A 12,862-nucleotide genomic window follows, 5' to 3' on the forward strand; every position below is an offset into this window, starting at 1 on the left:
GTCGAAAGGAGTTAGGGTGTTTGAACGATGACTGTCCAACAGGTCGACAAGGAAGGTGTGTCTTTCGCACAGCCGCGAATGGAACGGAAATACGTCCTAATAATGGGTAAAATGTGCTGTGCACTTCATAGTAGATTGCAGAGAATAAGTGTAGACATAGAAAATTTAGTTCTTGTGGCATAACACGCCTCAAAACTGACAAACTCATCTATTTAAAAAAAATGACAATTTTACAGTCTTGCCGCCCCTCCCCCCTCATAAATTCTGTTGATGCCCATGCTGGAACGACTCTTAATCTTTTCCAATGCTAAAATATTGAGGAAAGTCAAGAAAACGCAGATATCGGATGCAGACAGTTAACCGAACGGCACCTGCCATTGATTACGGCGTTGTGCTGCCGATGCCAGAGCTTCGCTTGTTATCGGATGCTTTGTTGATGGGTTTTTAATCTGCCGTCTCCAAGCGAGACCACGTGACTAGAGCTCATACTGTAATCAATCATGTTCTGATTGGCTACCACACGGCTCGACTGATAGATCTCGTGCTACCGACTAATCCGTTTGCGGTTAAAGCTTCATCACCACACCAAGGTGGGCCATTTTGATTTCTTGACAACAGTATGCCTTTTGCATATCGGAAAAGCTACACAGTGCCTGCGGATAAACAAACACAACGAGTAATCTGTCGTGTGTTTATAAACGGTAATCTCTACCAGTATGTAAAAACACACTTCATCTAATTATCAGGAAGAGTAATTAAAGTGGAAAGAACACTTACATAATGGTGTAGCGCAATCTCCACACTCTCTCATTTGCTGCATACTGTCTTCCTGAAGGCGAACGCTGTTTATGTTAAAGCTACTATCGCACCGTAGTCGATAAAATATACCTGCGACTCGTCGTATTGTTAGTGATTAGACTTGATAATGGTTTTGCCGTTGATACCTGCATATGCAAATAACACGTTTGTTCACTATTGACAATAACTCGAGTGAGGATGTAATAACGCTTGTTTGACAAAGTAATCACTTCTGAATCGCGCAGGTATGACAGAAGCGTAGAACTACGCCGTTCAGAAGGCTACTGGTACCTAAAAATCGTGATTAACGCGCTAGGAATTAGAATCGATATATGGTTGCAAAACTATGGCCACATATTTAGGCGTTCACAAGGACGGGCAGTAAGATGAATTATTCGTACAAACTTAAAATTGACAATCAGCGGTGGCTGATGGGAGCGACCGTAAATGGGAAATGCCTTCACTTCGAACTCATAAGCCACCACGCCGTTTGTCAACTTAGTTTGTGTAAATTCTCAAAAATCGACGAACTAAAAATACTGCTTTCAGAATCCGTAAATATTAAAATAATCTGCCTAAATGAACACTGGTTAACAGAAGATAGTATAAAAGCACTAAATAGTATTAATAATTTTAAGGTAGCTGCTAGCTTTTGTAGAATAAACAAATCTCGTGGAGGCTCCTGCATTCTTGTCAATTCTTCCATAAGTTATACAGTAAGAGATAGTTTTAATTATTTAAATGAAGAGAGTGTGTTTGAAAGTTGCTCTGTAGAGCTGAGTGATCTGAATACATTGGTTATAGCAATCTACAGAATTCCTGGATGTGCGGTAACAAAAGTGTTTTTAACCAAATTCGAATGCCTCCTGGAAAAACTCTAGAAAGAAAATAAGAAAAAAGTTGTTATATCAGCAGACTTCAACTTAAATGTCTTCGTTGAAAGCAATGATTCCACAAAATTTAGTGACTTAATTCAGAAATCTGGTTTCAAGCTAAATTTTTCTGAAGGCACTAGGGAAAACAGCAGATCAGTGACCTGCATTGATAATATTATTACTAACTACATATTTGACAGTGGAAATAAGCACAAATACTGCTTAGACTTGGGTATTTCAGATCACTCAGCTCTGTTTATTGAGCTCCCAAAAGCAAATAACCTAAAGCCTCCAGAAGTGTGTATAAAAAGGGATCTCAGTAAAAGTAAAATGGATTTATTCCGCAGTAAATTAAGTATAATAAGCTGGCCTGTAGACTACAATAGTTCAAGCTCGATAAACTATGAAAAATTCTTAAATTGTTTCATAGAGGTATTTAATGAATCATTTCCTCGTAGATATAAGCAAAAGAAGGTTAATGGTAAACTCAAATGGATTACAACAGGAATAAAGATCTCCAGTACCAGAAAGAGAGAGCTCCACAATGAGTTAAAATCAAACAGAAATCCAGATTTTGTTATTTATGTCAAACAGTATAAAGCTGTATTTAGGAAAGTTGTAGCGGCAGCTAAAAAAATGGCAAATAATAAATTCATACGAGAACACAGAAATAAGACAAAAGCACTGTGGTCAGTTGTTCAGTCTGAACTAGGAGCCAAAGTAAAAATTCATGAGATTTTGAAAATTAGACATGAAAATGAAATTATAGTAAACCCTGTTCAGATGTCAAGTTGTTTCAATGAATTCTTCCTAAACGTAGTAAGATCGGATGTGGATATGACATTCTATCAGGGCATCACAAATTTGGAAAACAGCCAGAACACATCTTTTAAACAATTTGAAAAAATAACCCAAAGGGATGTGGAAAAGGAAATATTGTCTCTAAAAAACAAAACCTCACATGGGTGGGATGAAATAACAACATCTGTAATCAAGTATGTGTACGATATTATTTCCCAACCACTGTCAACTATTATAAATCAATCTTATGAACAGGGATGCTTTCCAGAGGTATTGAAATATGGTGAGATCAAACCTCTATTCAAGAAAGGATCGACAGAAGATATGGGGAATTACCGCCCTATCTCTCTCTTGCCGGTCTTCTCTACAGTGTTTGAAAAGATTGTAGCAAAACAAATTAATAACTTTCTTACTGTAAATGATATAATTTTTAAAAACCTGTTCGGATTCCAACAGGGTAAAAGCACTGCGAATGCTATAAATGAGTTTATCCAAAAAATATGCTCCACGTTAGATAAAGGTAGAAAGGTCACAGGTATATTCTGTGATCTGACTAAAGCTTTTGATTCAGTGAACCATGCATTACTCCTCCACAAATTACAGATGTATGGAATCAGAGACACTGCTTTAAAATGGTTTAGCTCTTACCTGTCAGGTAGGAAACAAAGAGTAATTTTAACTTCAAATGGAACCAATTATTCATCAGACTGGAAAACAGTTCCCAAGGAGTCCCACAAGGTTCGATATTGGGTCCCTATCTGTTTCTTTTTTACGTAAATGACCTACCACTTGCTATTGATGTTCATTCAGTCTTATTTGCTGATGATACATCAGTTCTAATTGAAAATGAGGTATCTGAAAATATTCCAGAAAAAGCCAAAAATATTTTAGAAAAACTTGAATCTTGGTTCTATCAAAATGGACTAAAACTAAATGTAACTAAAACCAAAATGATGCAATTTGAAGCTAAATCAGTAGAAAGGAGTGAAATAAAGATAACAAGCAATGATCAGGATATCACAGAAGCAAACCACGTGAAGTTCTTAGGCCTAAATCTTGACAAAAATTTAAATTGGAAGGTACACATAGATTACTTAGCAAATAAACTGAACAACTTAGCATTTGCAATGTGTATTGTGTCAGGTGCCACAAACATGGATACCAGAAAGATAGTTTATCACTGCTACTTTGAGTCAATTATTTGTTATGGCATAATCTTCTGGGGAAATTCAGCAAATGTCACTAGGCTCCTAGTATTGCAAAAGAAAGTAATTAGAAACATGTGTGTTGCAAAAAAACGGGAATCCTGTCGACCACTGTTAAAAAATTTAAAAGTACTATCTATCCCCTCACTTTACATATATGAGATGGTGGTGTTCCTATATAGAAATCAACATACACTAGACAATTTCCATTTTGACCACAACTACAGCACTCGCCACAGAGATAACTTCAAACTTCCAACACATCGTTTAAAACTTTATGCCCAAACGCCAGAGTATATGGGGTTAAAAATTTTCAATAAAATAAAAGGCAGTAATATATTTAAAATGGAGACTGGTTCACTGAAAAGATTGCTCTTTATTCTCCTGGTGGAAAAGTGTTATTATTCTGTCGATGAATTCATTGAGGACAGCTTCACAATCTGAACACAGGGATTGTAATACATTTATTATTTTATGTACATGTGTAGCTGTAACTTAGAAATGTAAAATATAATGTAAACTTTTGTATTTCTCTTAAAAAAAGTGAAAAAAGTTTCTTTTGTAAACCTTGACATGTCTCCTGTACATCAAATCAAATGATTTGAAAATTGTATGTAATGAGATGAATAAACCACATAACACATAACATAACATAACACTATGTCAGTGCGCCGTACTAACAACATTTACAGTAGAAAGGCACTTTTGTCTGATAAAACGCCTCGGCCACTATCATTTTTCCAGCATTTAGTCAAATAAGAATATCTAAAATCCATGTTTTGTCTAAATAAACCACATTTAATTCTTATGTCTCATATTTTCATACAAATCTCATTTGTCGTTTTTAGAAACAATGTCCTCTCGTTCAAACATGATAACGAATTCTGGTACATTTTAAAAATGAATTTCATACAGAGTATAATTTTTCTCAAATGTAGAGGACTTGGCTTGGGGCTTGGGATCGGATAATGGACTGAATTTTCATGTAGCTTTAGTTGCCAACTATCTCATACTAAAGCCCTTTACTGTTGGACCTTCATAGAGGAGGTACTATCGTCGATAACCAGACAGAAACAATTTACCTACCATCCATTAAAACAGTTCTCATATGAAGCATAGTGTAATAGCCGACCATGTATAGTGTCCAGTTGTTCAGTGCTAGTATTCTTTTTTTATTTTATTTTTGGCGCTGTCGAAATTCGGTGGTGTACGAGACCTAAAATAGGGTAAGACCGCTCAGTCAGGGCAAGTTTCAAATTTCTGGTTTACAGTTGCAAAATTAGTACCTGTATGTGACAAAGCAGTGTTGCAGAATGTTAATGATGTAAATTTCTACAGGCGTACGCAAGGAGGGGCGTAGGGGGAACTTTCCTCTTCCCCCCTCCCCCTCAATGAACCCGGAGTCCAGAATTTCTTTCATTACAGAATTATCATATACTTGTGAGAATGAGAGGATAATCAACAGTTCTCTGTGATGTAATAATTTTTTTGTGTCACCTATAAAATTTAGTTATTGCAGCGTAACACATCTCGAAACTGAACAACTCATTTACATAGAAAAAATGACAATTTTAGAGTATTGCCCTCTCCTGGATAAATTTCCGTGGATGCTAGTGTAAGTTTCATGTTAAATTTACTGAAAATTAAATGTCGCTATTCGTTTATTCATTCATAGAGTTCAGAAGATCACATCCAGGAGAATCTTCAGGCATATGGTACACATTAACATAAGACAAAGATATCCTAAGTACTTTATCTGCACACCACAGTAATAACAAACTATCACGATATTACTTATGTCATCTAAATTTAGTAGAGTAAATTACATAATACCATGACAAAAGTTGCTGTTCTGTCAATTTTACTATTCAGCTGCTGTTCACATACTATTATAAGCCTAGTATTTTCTTGATTACAGCAATACTTTTCAAAGCAAATGTTTTTTACATTTATACATGCTGAATCCCATTTGTAATACATTACTTGTCATATGCCTGTATTATGAACACTGCTACTTGCCATGTAGGTAGAACAACTTCTCACTCCCTGGATATTCAAATAATTTGTACAGATATATAGCAGCCTGTTTGTAATTTTCATTTGAATTAGTAGTTATTTCCTATTTCTTGCATTATGTTAGATGGGAGCTTGTTGAATATCTTACCACCAAAGTACATAACTCCATCCTTGAACCTTGGACAGGGAGGCAAAGTCTACATGAAAACTATTTTTGTCTTTTATTGTGACATTTCAGTTGAAACTGATTTTTATCATCACTGTATAGGAGAATTGTCCCAGAATACAATTCCGTAAGAGAAAAGTGAGAAAAAAAGTACATAACTCCATCCTTGAACCTTGGACAAGGAGGCAAAGTCTACATGAAGACTATTTTTGTCTTTTATTGTGACATTTCAGTTGAAACTGATTTTTATCATCACTGTATAGGAGAATTGTCCCAGAATACAATTCCGTAAGACAAAAGTGAGAAAAAATATGCAAAATAACCCCCAAACACCCTTGTCTTTGTACAGAAACCAGATGGCAGTTATAAGAGTTGAGGGACACGAAAGGGAAGCAGTGGTTGGGAAGGGAGTGAGACGGGGTTGCAGCCTCTCCCCGATGTTATTCAATCTGTATATTGAGCAAGCAGTAAAGGAAACAAAAGAAAAGTTCGGAGTAGGTATTAAAATCCGTGGAGAAGAAATAAAAACTTTGAGGTTCGCCGATGACGTTGTAATTCTGTCAGAGACAGCAAAGGACTTGGAAGAGCAGTTGAACGGAATGGACAGTATCTTGAAAGGAGGGTATAAGATGAACATCAACAAAAGCAAAACGAGGATAACGGAATGTAGTCAAATTAAGCCGGGTGATGCTGAGGGAATTAGACTAGGAAATGAGACACTTAAAGTAGTAAAGGAGTTTTGCTATTTGAGGAGCAAAATAACTGATGATGGTCAAAGTAGAGAGGATATAAAATGTAGACTGGCAATGGCAAGGAAAGTGTTTCTGAAGAAGAGAAATTAGTTAACATCGAGTATTGATTTAAGTGTCAGGAAGTCGTTTCTGAAAGAATTTGTATGGAGTGTAGCCATGTATGGAAGTGAAGCATGGACGATAAATAGTTTGGACAAGAAGAGAATACAAGCTTTCGAAATGTGGTGCTACAGAAGAATGCTGAAGATTAGATGGGTAGATCACTTAACTAATGAGGAGGTATTGAACAGAATTGGGGAGAAGAGGAGTTTGTGGCACAACTTGACTAGAAGAAGGGATCGGTTGGTAGGACATGTTCTGAGGCATCAAGGGATCACAAATTTAGCATTGGAGGGCAGCGTGGAGGGTAAAAATCGTAGAGGGAGACCAAGACATGAATACACTAAGCAGATTCAGAAGGATGTAGGCTGCAGTAGGTACTGGGAGATGAAGAAACTTGCACAAGATAGAGTAGCATGGAGAGCTGCATCAAACCAGTCTCAGGACTGAAGACCACAACAACAACCACCCTTGTCTTCAGGTCAACACAGTGAAAGATCCTTCTAAGGGCATGCCATGTTGAACTGAGCTTATCGACTAGTTTATCATTACACACTGGGCTTCATTTAGTGTAAGACTATTAATGTCTACTTCTGCTGCTAACAGGTTTCTTGTTTGAAACAACATAATATGAGTCTTTGTGAGATTAAGATTTGTGCTGCAAGTTGTCATTTGTAGGCCCATTCAGCTATCATTTGAGCTGTGTCTCCTAGGACTGAGTTTGGACTCTTGATTGGCATACTTGTGGCATCAGTAAATATTAGTTCTTGAACTGCCATTTAAAGTCATTGGACAATTACTTATGTGTACGAGAAACAGGAGTGGGTCTGGTACTAATACCTGAGGCACTCCACTTATTGTGTTCCCCCTTTCTGAGGTTATTTTCATGGGACGCTTCCAATTTTCTGTTGTGCAGATAAGATACCACCCATGCACGAGAATGTCATAAATGCAATAAACTTTAGTTTTCTAAGTAGAATTTTGTGATCCACAGAATCTAAGGCTTTTGCAGCATCAAAGAATAATTCAGTAGCAATTTTTTCTTGTTTAGTGCTGCTAGCCTTTCATTTGTAGAACTTGTATTGTTTTCTAACAAGTTCTGCTCAGTTCGAAGAGTCAGTATTCTTTTGTAGGCCACTTTCTTCCAAAAGACTGGAAAGGGTGATGTAGGTCTGTAATTAGTGGTGGTTTGCTTGTTTCCAATTTTGTAGATAGCTGGGGGTCTTCCGACTCCACTCATCTGCTTTGACCCATGACATAACATTGTTGTAGTGTGTGATGTCGCTATGGCATGGTGCTTTTGAGTTAGTTTCGTGTTTGTGTATAATGTGTTGTTGTATTTGATGGCATACTCTGGTGGTGGATGTTGATGTGTGGAGTTTAACATATGGTACTGGGTTCATTCCAGTCTTGTTTATGAATGTGGTAACTAATGTGGGTTTATTAGAGTGTGGGTAGTCAGTGCTGTTACGTGGATTTGAAGTGTTTGCTTTGTTTTCAGTGAGTTTTGATGATTTTTTTCCTTTGGTTTATGCATTTGGTAATTTTTGATTAGTTTAGTGTTTGTCGCGCAAGATTAAATTTAATATTTTTTTTATTGTTTTTTGTTAAGAGTTGGACAGGACGCATAAGTTTACCAGCTTTTCGTTACGTGTTTTATGGGTGACGATTTGTTGTCGATAATAAAGTTTCTGCAGTTTATGGATTAATAGCAGACTATGTTGATAATACAGTTTCTGCAACTTTTTGGGCTAAAAGCAGAATGTTTTACGTGCCATGCCTGTGGCAGTGCATGAAGCTGACAAGACGTCTGGTGTCTCGGACCATGGACCTATGTATGTGGTGTTGTCAGCGTGACATCATCTGGCATTCAATATGGCATAGTACCTGGTTCGAGAAATCTATGTTGGCCATAAGGGAGATTGTTTTGCTTACGTACTACTTTTGTTGTAGGTCCTCTTTAAGGTTTTGTGTGCCTGACATGGTGGTGTGAGGGGTAGAACTGTTAGCCCCCCCCCCCCCCCCCCCCCCCCTCCTGTGAGGTAGGTGTATTCTGTGTATGTGAAGTATAGGGGGAAGTTGGGTGGGCTAGGGGCCATTGTTGAATTTGATGAGTCACAATTTGGTTAACAGGAAGCATGGGGGGGGGGGGGGGAGGGTGATCTCAGGTTGGTTTGTGGGTATGGGGGGCTGTTATTTCGTGAGGTGGGTACCCTGATTGCCTTGTGTTTGTGGGGTTCATTCAGGAATATATTCAGTATACTGTGGTACTGTTATGTCAGATGCACTTTTGTCATACAAGGGTTTGGGGAAGAGGGCCTATGAATACTTAGTAGTTAACCATAGTATTCAGTTTAAAGATTGTGACACTGGGGCTTGCACTAATACCATAGAGGGATTTTGGGGGGCAATTAAATCTGTTACAGGGGGGGGGGGGGGAGAGGGCTCTCTTCCAACCAGCAATCTTATATAGATGAGTACTGCTGGCATAAAGGTGTCCCTGAGAATTTTTGCATTTTTCGTGTTTTTTTAAGAGCTGTGGGGAGGATGTACAGCCTGCGATGGTGAGTTGAGGGGGTTGGATTGTCCAAGTTGAGGGGGTTGGAATGTTTGGGGGGTGGGGGGGGGGGGGGGTGGGAGGTGTGGTTGTGAGTATTGTTTGTGAGATAGATGGGGCAGGTTACGGGTTGTGGGGTTGTTTAGAGGTTATTTTGGAGAGGACTAGTTTGGTTGTTTTCTTGCTTGTTCCTTTTTTTTGTCAGTTTTGTTTTTAGGAGTGGTATCGGATGGGTTTGGGTTCTTTTATGACTGCGAGGTTGTGCATACTTTTGGAGAATTTGTGTGTGTGTGTGTGTGTGTGTGTGTGTGTGTGTGTGTGTGTGTGTGTGTGAGATGATGTCTGTTTTATATTTATGTTATTTTGGTTGTGTTTTAATTGATAAGGTGCATATGGGGTCCAAGGTTTTTTTCCAGTGGGATTGGGGGCTGTGTTTAAGCTACATAGGTCAATGAAAATGTCTGATTCTGCTTTTCAGAGTTGCAGGTGTTGGTTTTTTTGGTATTGTGGACTTTGTTTGAGATAAATACATTGAGCGAAGTGTCGTAAGTTGAGATTTTTTTTTATAATATTTTTTTGGGATGGTGTGGTGTTTTTTACTGTTGTATATTTAGCTTGCCCTCTTTCTAAACCCCCTATTTCTCACAGTTGTCCTGTAATTTCATTTTATTGTTGGAGTGAAGCGTTCTTGTGTCGTTTTTGTTTTTGTTTCTATTTGTTGGGATGTGTATCTCATGACGTCATTGACACCGTTTTCTATACGCTGGAAGTAGGTGTTTCTGCCATATTGAAGACATCATGGGCCAAAGCAGATGGGTGGAACTGTATGCTGTGTATAGGTCAAGGGAAATGTCCGATTCCAGCTTTAGATAAGTTTTGAAAGAAATATGTACTGTCATTGATTGATTGCACAGACACCGGTAGAGATAATCCTATTAAATCAGTACAAGATTTTAATATTCTGTCTGAAATACTGACATAATCAACAGAATTGCTACTTCTTAGTAGTCTGATAAATTCTGTAATCTTCTCATACATTGTGATTTTGAAGCTATTGTCTGTTGGTGTTGCATGCAGTATCTGCACAAGTAAATCTGAAATCTGTATTTGGTGATTCACTGCTGGATGCAGTGCTTACAACCACTGTGAGGAAGTAATCATCGAATTTCGTGTCCAATGATTTGAAAGTGTCGCCACGTCTGGTAGAGCTATTTTCTGGGGACTCAGTTTAATTTGGGGATTGTTTTTTTGTTGTGCGTGTCTTGTTTGATAATTTACCAAATAGTTTTTGCCTTATTCTTTGAAATTTTTAGTATAATGCATGAATTTTACTTTTTGATGGGAGTGGAGGATATGATAAGGGAGTTTCAGATCTTGACTTCTGTTTTCTGAATTATGTTAACCTGTCTTTTCCTGCCACTAGACACTTTAATCCTTGGATTAAGATCATTGGCCAGTAAGTCTTTATCTATATGGAGATGGTATCTGTTCTTTGGGACATGTCCAAAAGAGCAGATACCATCTTCATATAGAAAAGGCTTACCAGCCAATGATCTTCTTCAGTGCGGATGCACTCACATTGCTCAAACTCTTACGAGACTCGGTAGATTGACTGCTGTGAGTAACGAGTATAGTGGGCAGGGGCACTACAAATGTAGTGTGTGGACAAGAAGTTGGAAGTGTGGGTCTCACTGGGAGCATACCAGAGATCAGTCCCTGCAGTCGCACTATCCTCTGTGTCCTCTATGGCTCAGTTGGACAGAGCGTCTGCCATGTAAGCAGGAGATCCCGGATTTGAGTCCCAGTTGGGGCACGCATTTTCAACTGTCCCCGTTGATATTTATCAACACCTGTAAGCAGCTAATTGTCTGGATTTCATTGTAATTTCATTCTTCGAGAGCCACATGATCACCAATGGTGTCTGTTCTTTTGGACATCTCCCAAAGAATGGATACCATCTTCATATATTTCATATGTGCACTTTGGGTTAATAACTTCAGTTCCAGTCATCTCAGCAATATGATACTCCTGTGATAATTTGCACATCATTAACATTTTGCTTGCACATTTTGTTGCCTTTTTTATTTTCACTGTCAAAGTTTTCTCCTTCTCATAAACAATAAATTTAATTTAATTTACAGCAAGCTGCCACTGCCAGATAACAGTACCCCTATTTTAAATGGGGCATAACTTATCTAGTCTTGTGACCAAGTCAGTTCTCACTACTGACAGATCTAGGACTCACTTTGCTGAATGACATATGTGAGTATGATCAGAAACAATTTAGTTTCACAGTTGTTACATTGCTTAGAAGCCAAATGTTTCTATTTCAGTTAATGAGCTGAAGAAAAAAAGACAGACCCAACACCTTGGAGTGTGGAGTCTGTGACGAACTCCGGAATACTGGTGCTACACAAACACAGCATAAACACTCACTCGTTCACACAAAATTTTCTGTAAATACCATCATAAAGGAGAGCCTTCAGGGACAAGTCATATTACACAAGTTATATATATGAAAGCAGCCTCTTGTGAGCTACTTCTGTGAAGTATGCTAACAACAAAGTATGAGTAGTGTTCATCTGTTCATTCTGATAATTATGGGAATTGCTTCTACAGTAACTTAAACATGTTTATGAATATTATGAGGAAAAAAGCAACTCTGCTAATTACTGCTCCTGCTTTTCTTCTGCTCAGCTGATGGTTTCATCTGATACTTAGGACAAAGCATTTGCGTAAATTTACACGGACTACATTACATGGGAAAAACCTGAAAAACATGGTGTGATCTTCCATGATTCATCTATGGAGGAAAATGCAGCAGTTGGAAATAGAACATGTCATTTTCTGTGCAAAAAATGACTTAAAAAAAAAAAAAGTGAAAATTTTTGTGAAGTTTGAACGAGTTTGGAATTTGATAAGATTGCAATATCATTCATCATACAGAAATAGGTATAAAAATTCTCAAATGCTCCGGCATTGCTAAACAGCAGTATGCCATTATGTCATTCTGGGGACACAAGGATAGACTTGTTGCAATCATATGCTCTTACCAGTCATTTGTACCTGTCAGTATCAGTGTGATTTCAGAAACTTTACTACATCCAATAGACAAAGGTTGGACCTGGGTTATACTTCTTATAAACATCTAACTTTCAACAAAACACCAAGCGAAAGATGTAGTTTTCAACAGAACTGTACAACTTTAATCATGCCAATCAACATTAAAAAAGTATAAGACATAGAAATAATGCAAGGTATCCATTAACATGATCAAATGAGATTGTATGCAAGCAAACAGTAGTATATAGTGTGTGACAGCTTTGAGTGTGGATTACTGATACAAAAATAAGTAATTACAAATACTCAAATATTATTAATTATTATTATTATTATTATTTGTGTGCCCTTGAAGAGCACATTTAGACTAAACTTCATGTCCTTTTCCCTGTTGTTTTCTCTTTATGTTCTGCCCAAACTTCTCTCATTTGTGTGCTGTGTTTCTGCTTCTGTTCTTTGGGCCATGGGGCACTTTAGGTCCTGTGTTCTCTTCAGCTTCTCTTTTTCCTGTTCGCCCAGTGTTCCTTCATCAT

At 37.7% G+C, this 12,862-nt stretch overlaps 1 long non-coding RNA gene across 2 annotated transcripts in view; it reads left to right on the top strand.

Moving 5' to 3' along the window:
• Nucleotides 1–551: 551 nt before the first annotated feature.
• LOC124619196 overlaps nucleotides 552–12,862 on the top strand; it is a 55,974-nt gene continuing 43,663 nt past the window's right edge. Inside the window, exon 1 of one of the 2 annotated variants that reach the window (XR_006980058.1) lies at nucleotides 552–590. This is a non-coding gene — a long non-coding RNA (uncharacterized LOC124619196). Of the gene's footprint in view, nucleotides 591–11,438; nucleotides 11,532–12,862 lie in introns of those variants that run through there. The other variant, XR_006980057.1, reaches the window with a different exon arrangement.

This window comes from Schistocerca americana, chromosome 6, assembly GCF_021461395.2.
Source record: "Schistocerca americana isolate TAMUIC-IGC-003095 chromosome 6, iqSchAmer2.1, whole genome shotgun sequence".
Lineage (NCBI taxonomy): Eukaryota > Metazoa > Arthropoda > Insecta > Orthoptera > Acrididae > Schistocerca > Schistocerca americana.